General features: G+C 36.8%; 1 protein-coding gene and 1 long non-coding RNA gene across 2 annotated transcripts in view; both read left to right on the top strand.

Annotated features, from left to right (window-relative positions):
- Positions 1–14,915, top strand: part of LOC135078176 (uncharacterized protein CG43867-like) — a 409,623-nt gene that overhangs the window by 2,939 nt on the left and 391,769 nt on the right. The gene's annotated exons all lie outside the window — the stretch shown is intronic.
- Positions 11,035–12,347, top strand: LOC135077895 (uncharacterized). Its single transcript, XR_010258542.1, has 3 exons — positions 11,035–11,446; positions 11,622–11,974; positions 12,210–12,347. It is a non-coding gene; the product is annotated as an uncharacterized LOC135077895 (long non-coding RNA).

Genomic DNA, 14,915 nt, shown 5'->3' with positions numbered 1-14,915 from the left:
CGAGTGGGTGCGTCAATCGGCTTACGTGGGACTTGGGAGGAATGATTGGCCGTAATGCGACGCGGGTACTCCACAGTTCCACACTCCTGACACTATTTTGATGTTTCAGAGAAACGGAAAGGTCGGTCAGCTTCCGGCAGACCCTTAGCTATACATTGTCATAATGAATGTACTTAAAAATTAACATATACGCATAAAAGTAGCTGTGTATAGGTTAAGTAATTATAATGCAAGCTAATGATTCTGGTTCACGGTTCTGCCATGTTCTGTAACATTTTTCATTTAGTATTCAACCTTATTTTTGAACATCAAAACTTGCCAAGGGCATAAATAACACTAATGTAAAACCTCTACGGAGTTTCGTAATGAAGATTTATTTTTACAACAGTCACGCAAACGGCGCAAACTTCATTTGGAAAATGACAAACGTCACCAAACAAAATTAAACTCCAGTGTTATCCTAAACCAGCAAAATTTTCCGTAACAGGAGCAAGTACTTTACGGGCGTCGGGAGAAATGTTTTAAAGTTGTTCAAGCGGTTGTCTGTTACGATGGCTTCTAAGAAGCCTTCCGTAAAACGAAGCCGCGAGCCAAGCGAGAAGAGTGTTGACGCGCTTCCCGACTTGGCGTTAGCGGCTATTGCGTCATACAAGAAGCAGAAAGAAGTGAGCGATTTCATAAACTTCCTGCTGGGAGCTCTCGAGCGGAACTCCGACTGGCTGAATACAGTCGTCAACAAGCAGAACAACTTCCGGTGCGCCTTCATGGCGGGCGCGGGGCCCAACAGATTCCAGCTTCAAGAAATTATCTATCCATCCAAAGAAGAAGACATTAAACTGGAGGTAGAACTCAAAGATTCCGAAGATCACGACAAAATCGCCATCGCCGCACTCCTGAAACTGTCCAATATGGACATAGACAACTTGTTGAAGTACATAAAGACACGTTTGTTTGAAAACCCGATGTTGAAGGAAGATTTGTTGAAGGGCAAAGCCATGGGTGTGAGTTTCGCGGTGCTCAGACCCTTTTCTGAGAAGCAATACCGAGTGATGGAGAGAATTGTGATCGGGAGCGTGATGAAGTGTCCCCCGTCCCCCATTAAAAAGCGGCGACGCGATGAGAAATTATTCCTTGGCCCTCCAATAAAGAAAACAAGGCGGGTAGTGTAGCTGCTCATTACTGCTCGACCATCGAATACCAAAATATCGCGCGGCAGAATGGCCAGTCGTTATGGTGCACCACAGTGTCATGTAGAATGTAATGGCAGCAATTTGGAACGACTGTAAAATGCGAAGCTCACAGTAAATTATACTCATTTTTGCAATGATCGTTTCCGATTACCTATGATGGATGGGGACGCATTTGTGGCGGAATGGCACATTTTGACGAATACTCTACCGTTATTACTTTTATTCCTCGTGCTATTGTTATTAAAAGAGCTATACAAACACATTTGCATCGTTTTAGTACCTGCTTTGCGGTGGAGGAAAGGAACGTTAATACATTTCTGTGGCGTAGTCATTAACACTGCGGTAGTATTCCACCTTCCTGTTTGCTGAGAAACTAACTTGTAAGTTGTTAAATTTTGAGTCGATTTATTGCATATTCTTAGTTCGTGAGGTAAAAAATTAAAGCAAGTGATATTGTAGAATAACAAAGCAAATGACTATGCGTATTGCTATCGGCCGCTCTCGAAATTAGTTCTGCCCGATTATCAGTAATAGTGTTAGGTCTATTTCATCGATAAATGCCTGTGAAACTCGTCGATAGCTAATTAAGTTCAATAGTTGTGCCTGAGCCCATGCCCGCCTGCCACCGAGCGCGGCCGACCAGCAAAGATCAATATCTCGGGAATCAGGGCAGCCGTGCGCAAACTTACAGCCTCAAATCCATCCACCAATAACTTATTACAATAGCATTCGCTACTCGACTGTGAAGAGTGAAACAATAGTTTTTCCTGCTTGCTTCGTGGGATCCGGCCTTCCGAAAACGGCCGCGTAACTTCCAAAGTTCTCGATCTGCTTATCGGTAGGCATAAATCAATTTGAATCATGGCAGAGGCTGAGTATAAGTTCGGTCCCTCCTGAGCCCTTTTTCTAACTTGGGCCCGACCATACGGATTAAGGGACCGCTGACCGTTGCGTAATTGGCGTAATAGTTCTGTGATTTATTGGATTTATGGAATTCATGTTCCGCGTTTGCAATATTTTTATTGTATTTGTATCCTTTGCTGAATGGTAGTTTCTTCAGAGAACAATGGCCCGGAGGATAATTTCGATCTTGTTACGAAATAATGTTGCTTTCTAGGAACTTTTATTAGTATTATAGCTGCCAAACAAACATCCAATACACAATGCATGCTATTACTTATTAAAAGTGGGTTACACGATGTCTCAACTTCAATATCTGGAACAACAAAAGGTAAAAGCTCTAAAGTACCTATACATGCATCAACAACGTGCGCTTCCCTCACAAGACGTACGATTCTTGTTTTACTTCGTCTAAAGATTGAAAACAAACTTGATGTACCATTGTGGCGAGTTGCAATTCCTTCAGCGTTGTCTGGGGAGCGATACATTGTGTTGTTGTCGTCGCTGTGAGCATTCTAGTTCTTTATGACTGCTGAAATATGATGCATTGTCGCCTCTGCAGCAAATATTCGCTCTCTAAAAGTGGTATTAACCCTTCACTGCTAAATAAACTTTATTGGGCCCGCGCGGCCCCAATCAAAATATTCGTTTTAGATCTTTATCTTTTACAGTCGTGTTATTGAAACTCATTAATGTAACTTTAAAAACATGTTATCCGATATTTTGAATGTGTTCCTAGGTAGGTCCTATAATGTAATACTTAGTCGAAAGTTTCATTACATTTTCTAATACCTGCTTGTCCATTTACGAGAGTTATTAGAGATTAGGAAACTTTTTCAACATTTTGCTGTCACAAATATTCGCAATTTAAAGTTTGACTTCGAAGGAAGGAAGGAGGTATACATAATTAGAATTTTAGGAATACAGGAAACATAACGCGCATGATACCAGTTGAGGGTTAAAAGAGTTTCAGGCAACTGCAATTTGTGCGGAATAAAAAGTGAGCCAAGTTGGATTCCCAGCGGTCTGAGGCGCCGAGATTCTGACCACGGTCCAGATTTAATTTACATCTGCGATTCACGTCCAACATTCCTTTTCCTACGAAATTTCAAGCATTTTTCTCAGCGGGCTGTTAAAGGCATGTATTTTGCGGTTATTCTATTTCGCCGCTGAAATATGGACTTAACGATTTCTATTGGTATTTGAGAAATGTTTCACCATTTCACAGAGTTTACAGATTCTTCCTGAAACTTTATAGACGTAAAGCTCTTTCAATATTAAAACAAACCCGAAGTTTAATGGCGAACATCCGAGGACCTGATATAAACGGGGTCGTTGAAAGAAAGTACGAAATTGTGTTAGGAGGTTATAACAATGTTAAAAGCAGAAATAAATGCATCTACGATACCGGCGGACATAAAGAACGTTCATAAAATGAAACTGGTTTTAGGGTTAAATTTTTATTTTAAACATAGGAAGGGATTCTGATGGCCCTCCCACGTCGCTGGTAAGCATTATCTTGAGATTTAGGGCTGGTGGGCAATAATCATACCGGTGGTTTTGAAGCATGGCGGTCGCGGAGGGAATGTGTCATATCTGTGATTTAGATGTGGCTTCTCCAGGAATTATGGCAGACATCGATACGGGCAAGTGAATTCGTATTCTGGGAGAGACAGATGATGATGTTGTTTTGGACAAGTATTATAAATGAAGTAAGTAGGTATATAACTATAAATACACACTAATATTTGCTAATGCTACAAAATACGGTGTAATAGTCCGCGCCAATACATTTGGATTGTGCGCAAAATATGATGAAAATAGTTTCAAAACAGAAACTGAATTAGGTATGTGTGATCTTAACAATATTTCAATATGGAAGGCCTGGAACATATTATACCTATTCTACTTTTGTAATTGCGTGGGCTGTTTGAGCTGTTTCATTGTAAAATACTACGTTCTAAGTAAAATTTTAATCAAAATCCAGGCACAATAGCTATAACATTTCATAAAAATATCTGTCTGTAGGCGTCAGACTTCTTGAGAAAGACGTCTCGAATTCACAATACAATACGCCCACAGATACTTCTTACGCAATTCACAAAAATATCTAAAAAAAAAATGTGCCTTAGCCTTCCAAATAATGCCAAGGATATTTTTATACGACATTGGCTATTCGAAATATTCTCAAGTTAAACTCCCGGCACAATTACCGATACGTCCCCGGACCCCTATTCGACCCCCGATCCTCCTACAATTTTCATAACGACACTTGTTTTCGTAAATAACTCAAGTTAATGTGCCCTGAGTGACGCGTCCCCTAATAAAACTCTACTAGATTCAGATTAACTGCATTTAAGTGTGTCATTAGGCACACCTAATACGATAATTTCAAACATTGAACGTTATCTGGAAGGGTGTTTAGATATAAGTAAAAAACTGCAATTTTTTCCATTTCTCTTGAGGTTTAGAAAATTAAATCTTCCCCCTTTCTTCCTTCCTCTAGTGAGGTAGGTACCTATATGATAAATTATTTCACCTGATGTTATATTGTGTGTAGATATTGTATTACACAAGACCAATTCAATCAAAATATTGTAATCCTACTAATATTATAAATGCGAAAGTTTGTGTGGATGTTTGTTACTCTTTCACGCAAAAACTACTGAACGAATTTTCATGAAACTTTACAGTATTATTGTTTACAAACAAACAAAGTTTTCCTCTTTATAATATTAGTGTAGATAACCCAGAATAACATATAGGCTGACGAATACTGACGATCTGTGACAAACTAAATTTCACGCGGGTGAAACCGCGGGCAAAAGCTAGTTTAAAATAATAACACCCAGATTCCCAAGTGTGTAACCTGAGGTTACAGGAAGGTAATTATAAAATTTTTGTTCGGAAACTTCATATCATTAAACATCACAATTTTTTACTTAATGTGATGTCGTCCTTTTGTTTGTTACTGTGGTTTGTTTGTACAAAAGTTAATTATGCCTTAAAAATTCGCCTCCATCACTGAGTTTGTGGCCATTAGAGATTAATCACTTGCCCTTTCTTTCTCACCCAGGTGATGATCCCATTCCCGCTAATGTATTGCTTATTCGCTCACACGTATGACACCTTTCCGCACTTCCATAAAAGTTGGATGAGCGCGGTGACCATGATTAGTGACCGACCGAATATTCGTTTTCGGCCATTTTCGGCCAAAAAATGGACATTCGGCCATATTTTCGTTTTCGGCCAAAAACCAGCCGAAGCTTCGGCCAAACCGAATATCAGAAATACGTGAATAAGATGGTGACGTTTATCGTTCCGATATCTTCGGGAGTGAATCTGATGCACTCATGGTTCCAATCAGACTTGAACGGACGCGGTATTGTCACACTCTTTTGAAGTTTTATTTATTTTATTTATTTTATTTTTCTTTATTCAGAAAACCACAGCTCTTTATAATAATAATACAAACAGGTATTTTTGTTCTTACAGCCAATAATGGATTCTATATATTATTACAATCTCGTAAAAAACAGTCAAAGGGGCAAAAAAAAGAAACATAGGCTTGAACATTGAAGTGAGGTTACATTGTAAAGGGTGTCCAGCGAAAATTTTCCAAGTTCAAAATTGAATACAAATAAAACCAAAGAGTTTTCATTAAGTTTAATTGTTTCAAAATAGAGTCTAATGCGGATTTGAAATACGCCATGAGTCACTGGTCGATGTGTATTGCTTCACAGCAAGAAGGTGTCTCACCACACACGGAGAGTACCTCGATGGAGACACTGAGGACTATTTTTTCTAGCCGCCTCGGTCATCAGATCTCACACCATGCGACTTTTTCTTGTGGGGATATCTCAAGTCAAAAGTTTACAGCAAAACAATCCTTAAATAATTCAGGTTCTGTAAGAAAATATCCGCCGTAAAGTTGCAGGAAAATTATTAGCGCGATTTGCTCTCGCATAGTTGCGAATGTAAGGGTCCGGCTGTGAGAGTGCCTATAGTAAAACGGGCATCATTTAAAAGACATTGCCTCTAAAAAAATAAATCCGCATTGTTAAACTCCAGTTTTCATTAGTAATAAATAATAAAAAATCATTAATTTATTTGTATGAATCATTTTTGAAGTTGAAAAATTCCCACTGGACACCCTTTATTTCTTCCTCACTTCCCAATATTTCAATATACACCGGAAATAATATTCTACTAAGAATTCATAATTCAATTTTTTGTGTTTTAATGCCGGTTTTCTTTAATCAATCCTTATCAAAAACAACTGTCAAACATCATTATGTTTTTGGTCAAAACATTAACGGTTTTCAAAGTTTTTACATAATTTCAGATTGAAATTTGAGAGTTGAAGGTCATTTTCGTTTTCGTTTTCGGCCGAAAATGAGACTGCAGCCGAAGCTTCGTTTTCGTTTCCGTTTTCGGCTGAAAATCCATATTCGGTCGGACACTAAGTATTTAATATATTTGGGATAAAAAAAACGCGTAAAATAATGCCGATGGCCTTTAAAATAATTTAATTAGCTGATAATAATTACCCAAAAGGCAGTGAAAAGAACAACCTTATTTTACTAACATTTATAATAATAATATGAATTTGTTACAGAGTTACCAAAACATTAAAAGAATCAAAAAACCTCACACCTAATAGTTACACACAACGGTCTACAGAGTTTTTTTTTATCAATCATTTTTGTCTCCATCTTATAAGTTTTTTTCCTTTTTTTTTTATTAGTTTCTTAAGTTAATCCATTTTGCAAAAATATCGTAAGTCACGTCTTTTCTCGTCGCCTACTTGGTCACCGCGGCCGCCATTAAAAACCGGGCGATGTGTCGGCCCACATCTGTCGAGGTAATTCATCGGCCCTCCAGCTGTCCACCTGCTCCCAGCCCTCAGTGTGTCAGCCGGCTTAAGGCGAATAAAAACGCTCTGTTTATTTATTAATATGTAGGTCTGCGAAAATGGCTTGTGAATATGACGTGGGAGATTTTGGGGTTGAATTTTTGAGACATAATTTTTACTGGATACCTACTTGAAGGTGCTGTATAACATGTATAACATGTATGGATGCAATAAAGTATTGAGTATTGAAACATGGTTCTGTCAACCCAAAAGTAAATGTCGCCTAATGTTTTCTATTCAGCATTTTTTTAATTAACTTACAGTCATCATCATAATCATCATTTCAGCCACAGGACGTCCACTGCTGAACATAGGCCTCTAACTTACAGTATTAGTTAGTATTTCCACCTTAGGGAGTTCGATTTTTTCAAGTTATTATATTTTAGTTTGAGATACAATGTTAATAACTATATATTACTTTTCAAATAGCTCATCGATAATTCCTAATGTGACTGTCCTTTACATACATCAAGCTTAATGACTCGAACCTGATTGACATTCACACTCAAGTTTCCCCAAAACAAAAGTTCACCCTCACGCCAATTTCACCCCACATAACCTTTTCCATTTTTTGATAAACGGGTCGCTTGATCGAACCGAGGACGGATCCAGTTTGATAATATCTCGTGGTCGGACAAATTTGTATGTTATGTCGGCTCAGGACGGCCTACAGATAAAAACCTTCAGGAACTTATGCTCCGGAGTGAAATAGGCACAGTTTGGGAGGATTTTTAGGATTCTATATGACAATCTCGTGAATCAAGCAAGATACATGGAAATGGAAGAAGTAGGTATTGCGTTATGTCACCAAGCGCGTTTCGCACTTTCGAAAACAATTTCTTGACGACTCTTCTTTCAATAACATTTTATTTGCCTTCTATTCGAACCTGTCTAGCTTCCATTACTTTTAAAACTGAATATTTTATACTATCCATCATAAATAAAATGCGAATAAAGACTTCGCTCTAATGCCGATTATGTGTTTTCAACGAAACGAATACCATTTCACATAAACATCTCCACGAAAATGGTTCTGTTATCGATTCCGTGCGTCGTTCGGCAATCTGTCCCCCATAAAACATCCAAACTTTAAATATGAAAGGAGACAAGAAAATCGCGGTGCTTTTTCAGGACAGCCATAAATATTGTTAGATAAATATGTATCATTGTCCGCTGTCACGCTCGCGCAGCGCCGCTATGAAGACGTGCTCGTATGGGGTTAAAATTCAAATAGTTTCCGAGTTCAGAATAAAGGGAGAGAACTCTCTGATTACATTCCTCAAAGAATACTCCTCCTTTCATGTTACGTGTCGATTTGATGTTACTCAACACCTTGTTTTTCGTGGTTCCCCACAAAATAATGCTTATTTTCCTTTATACAAAACGGGTGATTTGTACCCGTGTATGTAATGGGCCGACTTATAAAAATAGTGCCTGACCTACATACATTCTGTAGAGTCACGTTTTTAATTAAACCGATTCTGTTAAACAGGGAACAAAAGTGGATTCTTTATGCAAGTCACATATTCGTATGTGAGTTCGCTGAACGTTTTAGCGCCCGTATACTAGTCTGAATTGGCGCCCAACGTGGGGCTTAAAATGTTTATGTATTTTTTTTTAGTATTCCCTTGGCCTACCTTTTTTTTATAGAATATTAATACATATGTCCTAACCTCATGAATAAACCAGTAGAATAAGAAATGTTCGTGTAAATAAATCTGTAAGCGGATACAAGTTTATCCATCCTTTCAAAACAGGGTAACACAGGCGCGTCCGTAGATCTCCGAAGTCAGATGACGAATGCCCACATCTTCGCCCCGGGACGGGATATATAATGCGTAAAATTACCGGCTTCAACTATCTTCATATATTTCACGAATAACGTTCGTGCAATGCAAAATACATGTTTGATTTTATTACGACCATCTCAATTTTGAGCGCACTTTAAATTAAACATACTAGCGCGTTTGTTGTATTATCATTATTGTTTTAATAATTTGTTTGAATAATAACTTTGCTATACTATAACAGTCATCTTCAGAATCTCAGAAACGTTTTACACAGAATAATTGCTTCATAAAGCGAGGCTCTTATTTTAAGATTAAGTTGTATCGTTGCTCTTAGTGCGCGCTGTTGTTATTTAAAGGAGATAGTGTAAAGAAATTACAACCATATATTTTATCTTTCTACCGCCCGTTGAGATATCGCCTGATGCATGCGGGGCGAGCCGGGGGTGGTCACGTTCAGCTACTCGAGTTTAATTACGCGGTGATTAAAGTTCTAGAGCGGACTACAACGGAGCACAGTCACTCGCGGACTCCGAGTCTTTGGCGCCCAACGTGGGGCGACGGTTGTTATTTAACTGAGCTAATAGATTACAGAAGCTGAGAAAACTTTCCGCCGAAGAATTAATCAAGTAAGACGAGTTACAAAGACTTTAAAGTCTTTTGTTTCGTAATATCCTGTGTCGTTGGAAATATAAATGACAGGTTTGTATTATGCTGCATGTATAAAAAATATTTCATGCAAATGTTTGTCTGCTGTAAGCTTGGGTGCGGCTCAAAAATGTTGATTAAGGTGACTTCATTATCACGCAGTACATTTTGCCTTTGAAGGGCCTTGTTAAGTGCATATTTGATGGATATTTGGCCCAAAAAAGGCGGTAGCGTCGCACGTAAGTCTTTATTAAAAATTCAAATGCCGGGGATGAAGTCGCTCGTGGGTGAGGGATGGGAGTTGATCTCCGAGATCATGATTGAACATTTTATATTCACTTCGGCAGATCGATGCGGCAGATACGTGAATTATGGAGCACTATATTAAACTTAAACAAGCTTCCTCAGTGTCGGAAGGAATCTGTGGGCTTTAATGTTTATGAAATTCATGATAGTTTTACCAAAACGACATTCTGCGAACATGTTTTGAAAGATATCATCGCTGTGAATCGATAAAAGTAAAATTATTCTAATGGATTCCATAAAATTACCAACTTACAGTCGCCGTAATCAAAGATTCGGCCAAGAAATAAAGAAATTGCCCTAAATTAATGGGGAGGCAGTCTTTGAACATTTTATTTAATAAGGCTTTGTGCAGCCCTTCGTACATAATTGTAAATTAATTGCGATCTCAGGAAAAGGGACCTCCTAATAGCTAATTAGACAAACGATAAATTATATTTTACAAGCTTGTAGGTGGCACCTCAAGGTCCTACGTGTTCTTTGTGTAAAGCTAATATTATATTTTAGGTTTCCACTTTTGTTCCCAGCTGAATGTTGAAAGGAGTTTTCGACTGTAATACTTTTGTGACGTTAGCATTTTTTAAAATGAGTTTCCCAGTATTTCTCAGTACAATCTAGAAGTTTTCTCATCTACCATTCGTACCACGGAGCAATCTTAATAGACAAACAAGAAAAAGGATGAAATATTAGATTTCTCACGGCGGTGCGAGGTTTCAATCGCGGCTTGATTTAATTAAACATGCCTCATGGGGTTTCCTCGTTGCTCTTTTATATAAAATGCTTTATTTTCTGGTCTATTTTCACTAGACGCTTACGTCGAGACGCGATCTATATTGCTGAGGGAAATATCGTCTTATGACGAAGCTGAGCTATTAATATTCATAACAGTATTAAAGCTACTGAAGCTCTTTCATGGTCATAAAATGAGAGTTTTCTATGTTATTTCTTTTGGTCGGTTTTGATGTCTTCCGCTTGGTAGGTCAACGATGGCTTACGGCCAAAATCTTATTTACCCTCGTTCAATATTATGATTGGTATTTACCTACCTACTTACCGAATCGCTCTCGTAAAAGGTTTAAGGTTTTTACAAAGCAAATAAATTGCTGCAGGATTTAGAGACTACGTTTTGGAGTTAAAAATGTACAGATTTGGCGATTTATTTTCCGGCGGTATAGCGCCATCTGTCCTGTTTTGCGCGCAACGTCGCGTTTATCTTGCTAAACGTTTTTCGTGCGAATGCATTCGCGCACGACTTCCGGGGTTCCGTGTTCAGTAAGGATGTCAGTACCTCTAGTACGAAAAACTTTCGAGTTCGTTTCGTTTGCGTATTCAAAGTGCCATCGAAAAATTTTGTATGAAAAATTAAACAGCGCCCCCTATAGGTCATAAAAAGAAAAAAACACCTAACTTTCGATTTTCTTTCGTATCGAGTTCAAATACTAGGCGTGACGAAAGATGGATTTTGTATGAAATAACGTAGTACGAACCTAATTTTGACAATCAACGGTCGTTTCGTTGTCGTTGAAATCATCGAATGTTGTGTCACTGTCAATTTTGTTGTGAGAAGATTACGTTGATATAAATTTTACGTGTTTTTGAGGCTTACATGTGGAGATTATGTGGTCGGCGAATTTATTTCCTTGTTTGGCATCATTTAGATTGTTTAGATGCTTTAAGTTAAGAGATTAGGAAGCATCCCAACAGTGAGTAAAAAAATATATTTTGTGGACATTTTTCCTAATGTTTGTTTATTTCATATCTAATAGGGCAACATAATAAGGAAAAACTTAAATCCTGATGTTGTGGTTGTTGCAGCGATACCGCCTCAAAGTCAATAAACCTGCATTTTAGTAGATTTTTTTTTTTATGCATAACAAGGCAGGTATTTGACCACAATCGCACATGATGTTAAGAGGGATGCAGTCTAGGATGGTACATATCTGCCCTGTAAGATACCTACTTATGTGACAAATTGCCGGAAAGATAGTCTTATGGCAACAAAAAGAGTGTCCTTGGAACACAAGGCAAGTACATAATTTATTCATACATTCTGTCTACTCTACATACCACATGATTTCTTTGTCATTTGATAGATAATAATTATTACAGGTTATATTATGTGCTATGCATTAAGATGCATCCAGTTCATACCAAGGCACTGATGGTATGAAGAAGCATTTGGAATTACTTAACCAATGCTCTCAATACCCCCAACATACTCGGAGAAGTAGGTAGGTACTCATGCCTACATAAGATTTATCCATGAACTATTTTATACAAATGTCATAATATGCATTCAGTTCTTAAGATCATACAGAACAAAACACAACAGGGTGATTCCATACCTTTGCTCGTAAGTGTTTTAGCCAGAAAGTTTTAGATCTTAATAAACTTATTTACCTAAACTAATAACTATAAAATTAATGTTATAGTATTCTACTCATCAACATTTATTAATCATTACAGGTACCTACCCTACCCAAACCTTACAAAGATCCAGCTCCGGCACAGAATAAGTAATAGGACTAAGGTTCCTAGGCACACTTAAGAAATACCATCAACACTTGCGGGCAAATAGACATTAATGGGATTAAAACAAAATATATGTGTAACAATTTATTTAATAAATACTTATAAAACATTAAACAATATTTTGAATTTCAATTAAAACATAGGTACCTAACAGTTTTAATTTTCTATTAATAGGTATGATACATGATTGGTAATCAATCAAAATTGTTATTCAAATTGCTGAGAGTTTCAATGGCTGGCTGCTCATGGTTTCATATATTATCATCTGGCTACTCGAGTTTCCTCTGTAAAAGAAAAAGTAATGTTAATTAAATACTAATTTAACTTGCCATCCTAACAATCAATATGAAAGGGCATAACATTTCAGTTTGTCTAGAGAATGAATAGGTAAGTACCTACTTAAATAATAAAGATTCAATTATTGCAATCAACATACCTTTGACTATTCTTTTCCTGTCTTGTTAGGTCCAAAAAAGTGAGGCTAAGAACTGCAAACCGCTGCACTTTGCCTTTGGACTTCCACTCGCCAAAAGCGAGATCTCGATGCTCTTGCAGGATTTTTGTTAATTTCTAGCTGTTAAATCTTCTCCTCCATTCCATAAAATCTAAAACAAGATAGAATTACAATATACATATTTAACTACATGATTTAACTAAAAAATCTTTTCACTTGCTAATTTAATTTACTTACCGATGTCTCATCATGTTAACATCGTTAAAAGGTCTTTATTTACTTTAAAACATAGCTTTATATTCAAATTATTTTATTACGACTTCTAATAACATTCTAAGAGGTTAGAAAATACGTCAAAACAAGAAAAATCCCTGTCTTTTCAATGTCAGACGTGTGTGAGCGTGTGGCTGAGTGTGATTTTACAGTAGAAAAATAGAAGATAGATTTGTCCACGAAATTAATTTATTACAACAGTAGGAATACACAATGGATAGCTCTTTTTATTTTCTATGACACAAGTGACAATCAACAGAACATTGTTTCTATAGCAACTTAAATTTATTCATAACGCCGCTTTGCTTGCCAGCTACATTAACAAGACGAAAGATGTTCCGAAATTTGTTTACCCAACAATATAAATATTGATTGGTAATAAATAATAATGGTTTTAAATACTTACATATTAAACAAACAATAACACAAAAACGTATAAACAATTAATGAGGCGTTATGAGCATTATTCATCTTTGTAACTTATTTTTTAAAATTTAATAACAACATCTTAAAATAACGCAGCATGTTTCGGACGGAACACACCATTCCATGTTAAATAAAAAAAATCTTGTAAAATACTCTATGACTCGTCGAAAGAAGCTTCTTGGCTTGCGTGCCGACGAAAGAAATTAGAAAGTTAAGCTAACGAGTACGATCCTTAATAAAACAAGAATGAACGTTTCGAGTTCGAACTCGAAACGTACAAAAATTCGTCCTCGTCTTGAACTCGAAAGTTTTTCGTACTAGAGGTACAGAATAAAATGATAAACGTTACATTAATTTTTATCGATATCATTATACTCTTTAATGCACTATGGACTATGTGATGTGCACTATGATATGATGCATGCCACTCAAAATCGAAAAAAAAATAGTGGAAATATTTATTTATGCTATAAATTAATATTAAGTGCGATGAATTTACACTTTTCGTGACGAACCGACTTTGTGGCAAATCGACAATAACCCAATTTAGGCGGTCTCACATTGATTTGTGATGTAGTCAGAACCAGAACAAAGATAGAATATAGGCACTATTTTCGAAAGTAAATTAAAAATCATTCTTGCATAATTCAGATACGGTTGAAAAATAAATTGTAGTAGGTATATTCAGTCATAACGTCACGGCGTCGATAAGTCCGTACGTCCCTAGTTCCGTGTTCAGGGCGGTTATTTCAGCTGCAAAATGTTTATAGCCGCTGGATGCAATGTTGATTAAGTTGGAGTTACGACCTCTGAAAAGACGAATTAAACGGTCACGAGGACTGTAACTGCCGGTTACAACGGTTCGTGTTAAAAGTGAATCAAATTATATTTTTAGGAACGTGTGAAAATGTTTTTACTGATGTTTAATGCAATTGCCAGTGTACTGCAGGAAATGAAGCATGAAAGTTTCAAATAATTTCCTTTATTTAACAAAATATGCCGACGATAAAATTTTTACAAAAGAAAAATGAATTGGTTACCAATTTGTATGATTTTTTGTAGTGTTATTTTAAAGTACACACAAGATACATGAAAATTTTGTATTTCGTATTTCGTATATTATAGTGAACAATTTAGGCAACTGTATTTTTAACCACGAGAAGCTTTCTTCAGGAAGCTTTCGATTTTTTCTATGCCGGCTTCCCTAAAATCAACGATGCAAATTAAAAACTAACATTAATAAGCCTGTGCAAACTAAATTGGTTTGCAGCTAAATGGCCGTCTATTAAGAGGGTATTTTTACTCCATTTTTAGGGTTCCGTAGTATTGATCTTACAGGTTTTTTTTTCAAGGTCTGCGGTCAAAGTGGATGGGATGTTATTTTTTAATTTGGAGCAGGATGGCAAGTCTTGTTTGATTTATTCTTATTATTGAATGATGATGAATCAATCTTGGTAGGTTTTTTGGTTTCTTTATTTCTCAATAAA

Source organism: Ostrinia nubilalis, chromosome 14 (genome assembly GCF_963855985.1).
Source record: "Ostrinia nubilalis chromosome 14, ilOstNubi1.1, whole genome shotgun sequence".
Classification (NCBI taxonomy): domain Eukaryota; kingdom Metazoa; phylum Arthropoda; class Insecta; order Lepidoptera; family Crambidae; genus Ostrinia; species Ostrinia nubilalis.
This window is presented reverse-complemented; position numbering and strand designations above follow the sequence as displayed.